Below are 6,502 nucleotides of genomic sequence, written 5' to 3' on the forward strand. Positions count from 1 at the left end.
CTTTTTGCTAGGGATTGAACCTAGGGTGCCCTACCACTGAGCTACATCCCAAACCCCACAACCTTTCTTTTTTTAATTTTGCGACTGAGTCTCGCTAAATTGCCCAGGCTGGCCGTGAACTTAGAATCCTCTTGCCTCACCTTCCCAAGTAGGTGAATGATGTTTCTGAACAAGAAAATAAAATCAGCCCCGTGGCTGATCTTTCATGTCCAAGGTCCTTCACAAACCGACCACCCTCTAATTACTGAGGTTGGTGGCTCACACTTGGAACCCCAGGCAGGAGAACAGGAGAACGCCAAGTTCTCGGCCATCCCCAGGGGCTGGGGATGGAACCCAGGGGTGGAGAGCTGCAGGTTCAATTTCCAGCAGCTCAGGAGGCTGAGGCAGGAGGATCGCAAGTTGGAGGCCAGCCTCAGCAACTTAGCCAGGCCCTGAGTTCTCAATGAGATCCTGTGTCTAAATAAAATATAAAAAAGGGCTGGGGATGTGGCTCAGTGGTTAAGCACCCCTGATACCAAAAGAAGAAAGAAGAAGAGGAGGAGGAGGAGAAGGAGGAAGAAGGAGAAAAGAAGAAGAAGAATTTAATGCTCCCTAGGGATCTGCTAGACCTGGATTCTGTGTCCTTGCACATGAGATGTGGCCTGTTTTCCACACGAGTTTGATTCACTACCCCACACTGTCGTGCATAGGTATTTCAGCTGCTGTGAACAACTCAGATTTGCTCCTGGGGATTTTTTGACTACAAAATCCCTCCAAGGAGGCGCAACCCCACCCAAGCTGGGCGGGGTGGGTGCATCTGAGCCCTCACTACAAACACTCCCTTTGGTCTACTGGGTCCTTCTTCAATCTGGGGTGGGCGGAGATGTTCCAAATCCTTCCTATTCATTGTCACTAGCCCCTGCTGAATCACGAATAGCTATTCTGGCCACAGCACCCTTCTGCAGGGTGGGGAGAGTCTGCAGAGGGTCCCTTGTCTTGCAGGGAAGCTGGCTCTCTGGAACCCTGGAGATTTACTGCAGTCTAGACAGCGAAAAGTCACCACCCAGAGGATGGGTTTGAATTTTGTTGCTTAGGAAATAAGGATCCATGAGAAGCTCAGTGGTGCCCTGAACCCCCAGTCCAGGATTCTGCAGTTCATCACATAAAAGGAAACGCAGCTGCTGGGCACAGTGGCCCATGCCACCACATTTGTAAGTCCCTTATCCAGGTGCAGGGACACACACCTATAATCCCAGCGGCTCAGGAGGCTGAGGCAGGAGGATGGCAAGTTGGAGGCCAGTCTCAGAAATTTAGTAAGGCCCTAAGCAACTCAGCAAGACCCTGTCTCTAAATAAAATACAAAGTAGGGCTGGGGTTTATCTCAAAGGTTAAGTATCCCTGAGTTCAATCCATGGTACCCACCTCCCTGCAAAAAAAAGAAATGTAACTGTTAGCACTCAGACATCAATTTGAGTTTGATGTTGTATTTTCCTTTTCAGTAAACCTGAAGGAATATCTTTTCTTTCTTTTTTCATTCTTCCTCCCCACCTTTTAGGTACTGGGGATTGAACCCAGGGGTGCTTAACCACGGAGCCACATCCCCAGTCCTTTTTAATATTTTATTTTGAGACAGGGTCTCACTGAGTTGCTAAGGCTGGCCTCCAATTTGCTATCCTCCTGCCTCAGCCTCCGGAGCTGCTGGGATTATAGGTGTGTGTCCCTGCACCTGGATAAGGGACTTACAAATGTGGGGATAGTTCATGTTATGTGTCAACTTAACTGGGCCTTTAATGTCAGATATGTGGTCAAACGTTATCCTTGTGTTTCTGCAAGGGGGTTTTTGGATGAGATTCAAATTTAAAGGGATGTAGTGACTAAAGCAGACTGGGCCTCCCTAATGTGGGTGGGGCTCATCCCATCCGTTTCAGAGAAGTATCATGATTGTCTAATAAACATATGATCTTTAGGTTCAGGGAAAGCAAATTAGACTGCAGTGCTATACCACTTTATACTAAGTTGACAAAAAAATGTTTGGGTATAGCACACTGAAGAGGACATGGGCCCATAGCAACAGTGTAAATCAGAAAAGACACTTTGTACACAATTGGCATTATCATATAAGGTTGAATATCCCAGGCAGTTCCCACGCATGTCTGTAATCCAGTGGCTCCGGAGGCTGAGGCAGGAGGATCGCAAGTTGGAGCCCAGCCTCCAACTTAGCGAGGCCCTGACCAACTCAGTGAGATCCTGTCTCTAAATAAAATACAAAATAGGGCTGGGGATGTGGCTCAGTGATAGAACACTTGCCTTGCACGTGTGAGGCACTGGGTTCGATTCTCAGCACCACATAAAAATAAATAAGTAAAATAAAGGTATTGTGTCCATCTACAACTAAAAATATTTTTTTAGAAAAGAATGTCTCACAAACAGAGAAACAAGATGTATCCCATTTGTTTACAATAAAAATAAATTAAAAAATAAAAGAATGTCTAAGTGCTGGGGATGTAGCTCAGTTGGTAGAGTGCTTGCCTAGCATGCACAAGGCCCAGGGTTCGATTCCCAGCACCACCAAAAAATTAAAAAAGAATGCCTGGTATTCCCATCTGCTGGGTGGAACCCAGGGCCTCTATCACTGAGCCACACTCCCAACCCCACCTGTTTACTTTGCTGTATTTTCCTAAAGTTTCCTCCCTGCAGGTCTTTATGGCCCAGTCCTGTAATCCTAGTGACTCAGGAGGCTGAGGCAGGAGGATCACATGTTCAAGGCCAGCCTCAGCAACTTAGTGAGGCCCTGAGCAACTCAACAAGACCCTGTCTCTAAATAAAATATAAAAAGGGCTGGGGAGGTGGCTCAGGGGTCAAAAAAAATCATATAAGGAAAGCACATTTGAGAGGCTCATTGGATCCCTCAAGCAGTCTAAAAGAAAAAAGGCAGGCTTGGTGGCACGAACCTGTAATTCCAACTCAGGAGGCTGAGGCAGGAGGATGGCAAATTGGAGGCCAGCCTCAGCAATTGAGTGAGACCGTTTTCAAAATAAAATATCAGAAGGGCTGGGATGTGGCTCAGTGATGGAGTGCCCCTGGCTCAGTCCCCAGTCCTGGGGGAGAAAGTGGCTGTGGGCAGAGGACTAGGTAACAGCCTGATTGACAGGACAACTCACTGTGTGATTTTTATGAGGCTGGAAACTGACCCTAAACCAAAAGAGGTCTCCGGTCTCCCTGTCATATGGAAGGGAACTCAGATTAGGCCCAGGACTCTGTAACTGCCTTGGGTCATTCTGGTGGGTGGCCAGGGAGTGCCTAGGGGAGCTTCCGGCCTCTTCACGCTCTGGTTTCTGAAAAACTAGAAGTAAAACGGGAGTTAGTGCCACCTAGAGGTCAAGAGAGGCCATGTCCCAGGAGAACGGGGAAATTCTTAGACTACGTCTTCGTTTTATAAATTGGGGGTGGAAGGGGGGAATGTTAAAGTATCATAAAAATAATTTCTCTCTCTCTCTCTCTGTGTCTCTGAATTTTGGTAGTAGCATGCACAATATATTTAAAAACTGTCATAAATCTACAATAAAAAGATTATCCAAGCCAGGCTCGGTGGCGCATGCCTGTCATCCCAGCAGCTCGGGAGGCTGAGGCAGGAGGATCCCAAGTTGGAGGCCAGCCTCAGCAACTCTGCAAATCCTAAGCTACTCAGCAAGACCCTGTCTGTAAATATAAAATAAAAGGGCTGGGGATGTGACTCATGTGACTCAGTGGTTAAGCACCCTGGGTTCAATCCCTGATACAAAAAAAAAAAAAAAAAAAAATCCAATTTAAAAATGAGCAGGTTTTTTTCTTTCTCTTTTCTTTTCTTTCTTTCTTTTTCATACTGGAGATTTAACCCAGGGGCATGTGAACACTAAGTCACATCCCCAGACCTTTTGTTTTTTTATTTTGAAACAAATAAGGGTCTCACTAAGTTGCTTAGGGTGTTTTGTTTTATTTTATTTTATTTTATTTTATTTTATTTTATTTTTGAAATTGGAGATTGAACTCAGGGGCACTCGGCCACTGAGCCACATTGCCACCTCTATTTTGTATTTTATTTAGAGACAGAGTCTCACTGAGTTGCTTAGGGCCTTGCTTTTGCTGAGGCTAGCTTTGAACTCGCAATCCTCCTGCCTCAGCCTCCCGAACGCTAGGATAACTGGCGTGCCTGTAACACCACGCCCAGCTTCATTTTTATTATAAGAAACTTGTATACTGCCTTCCAAGTCACCAGAAATAGGACTCTTAAAAGGATTCAGAATTTTGGTGGGCATTGTGGCGCTCACCTGTAGTCCCAGCGACTCAGAGGCTAAGGGGCAGGAGGATTGAGAAAGTTGGAGGCCAGCCTCCACAATTTGGCGAGGTCCGAAGCAATTTAGTGAGACCCTGTCTCTAAATATAAATAAATAAATAAATAAATAAATAAATAAATAGGGGTCGAGAGTGACTCAGTGGTAAAACACCCCAGGATTAAATCCCCAATAGCCTCTCAAAAAATGCAGAATATTTCTATATACCACCAGTTCCTTAACTATTTATTCCCTTATTGATAGATATTTAAGGTTTGTCCCACTATCCAACTGCAAACCGGGTAACTTAGTTTCTTTTCTTCCTTAATGATTTCCCCCCGGATCAGGGGAGGGGTTGTGGGGTGCACGCCTGTAATCCTAGCGGCTCGGAGGTTGAGGTAGGAGGATCACAAGTTGGAGGCCAGCCTCAGCCGCTTAGCGAGGCCCTAAGCAACTCAGCAAGAACCTGTACCTAAGTAAAATATAAAAGGGGCTGGGGATGTGGCTCAGTGGTTAAGCGCCCCTGGGTTCAATCCCTGGCACAAAAAAAATAAATAAATAAAATTAGATTTTAGACATCTTTCTGGCTCTTGCCAATTTCACCTTGCACAAGGTCTATGCGACTCAGCCTCTGCCTCCTCAAAGCCGGGTGCCTCCCCATCACCCCAGCTCCGGCTTTGCTGTCATCTCCACCTCCTCCAAGCGCGGTCCTCTGCCGCAGCTCCTGCCGGTCCGCTCCACGCTGAGCTCGCCGGCGCTCCCAGCCTCCCCACCCGGCCGCGGTTCCCCGCTCCCGGGAAAAGTCCGTGCTGCGCTCCGCGGCGCCTGCCCATCATGTCGGCTTTGCGGTCCCCGGTGCAGTGGGGCACGTTAGTAGGTTCTGAACTTCCCTCTGCCCCCCAGGAAGATCAACCCTGGAGTCCTGGGTCACTCTCCCCTCCCGTCACTTCTGGCCCCTACCACTAGGCGGCGCAAGGGGTCGGCTCTGGATAACCACCCGCAGCGTCCCCAAGCCACCAGATCCTCTGCACTAGACCGAGCCCTCAAAACTCAGCCCGTTCAGTCCCAAGCTGTCAATTCTGCGAGCATCTCAATGCAATTTACTCAGATGCATTAACACACGTTGGGAATCATAATCTAGAACTCATTTATAATAATACAATTGTGACTAGAACTATTATAACAGAATTATATATTTAAAAATTTTTTAAAGTTGTTGATGGACCTTTATTTTTTATTTTTAGTTGTCAATGGCTCTTTTATTTTATTTATTTATATGTGGTGCTGAGAATCGAACCCAGTGCCTCACACATGTAGGTAAATGTTCCACCACCGAACCACAACCCCAGCCCATGTAACAGAATTATATTAGCTATTAGAATAACAAAATACTAATAGAATAGTAATTCTATTATAGTCTTAGGATAGAACAGTAATAAGAGAACACTAATTATTATGACTATAATATAATTATATTATGATCATATATGCTGTTATATAATTACAATACTATGTAGTATTGTTATATAATTACAATAATTGTTATCATGTATTATATGCTATTTTTACAGGTCTTCCACATCTGGGACACCGGAAAAAATGGGTTAATAAAGTACAAAACAGCATACACATCGTAATCCCACACCTGTCATCCCAGAGGCTCAGGAGGCTGAGGCAGGAGGATCAAAAGTTGGAGGCCAGCCTCAGCAACTCCACGAGGCCCTAAGCAACTCTGCGAGACCCTGTGTCTAAATAAAATATAAAAAGGGCTGGGGATGAGCTCAGTGGTTAAGCGCCCCTGGGTTCAATCCCCAGAACCAAAAAAATAAAAAATAAAATGTTCAAAACAATTTGCAGATGTGATGGCGTGGGCAGATATGAAAAAGGCAATTCCATGCATTTGTTCATTCAAGAGTTTACTGAGTAAGTACTACATGCAGTGTATAAAAGACAATAAATGTAGACACACTTGGTGGCATATGCCTGCAATTCCGGTGACTCCGGAGGCTGAGGCAGGAGGATTGCAAATTCGAGGCCAGCTTCTGCAATTTAATGACATCCTGACTCAAAATAAAAATAAAAAGGGTTGGGGATGTGGCTCAATGGTTAAGCGCCCCTGGGCTCAATTCCCAGTACAAAATAATAATAACTAAAAATAATAATTTTTTAAAAGTAGAGTAAAAACAATGTTTGATGGTGATTCAAGGTAAGAA

At 45.4% G+C, this 6,502-nt stretch overlaps 1 non-coding gene across 1 annotated transcript; it reads left to right on the forward strand.

Annotated features, from left to right (window-relative positions):
• The first annotated feature begins 2,477 nt into the window (after nucleotides 1-2,477).
• On the forward strand, nucleotides 2,478-2,550 carry Trnaa-agc (transfer RNA alanine (anticodon AGC)). The gene has a single exon. It is a non-coding gene; the product is annotated as a tRNA-Ala (tRNA).
• The last annotated feature ends 3,952 nt before the right edge of the window (nucleotides 2,551-6,502 follow it).

The sequence above is a fragment of the Sciurus carolinensis genome, chromosome 19 (assembly GCF_902686445.1).
Source record: "Sciurus carolinensis chromosome 19, mSciCar1.2, whole genome shotgun sequence".
Classification (NCBI taxonomy): domain Eukaryota; kingdom Metazoa; phylum Chordata; class Mammalia; order Rodentia; family Sciuridae; genus Sciurus; species Sciurus carolinensis.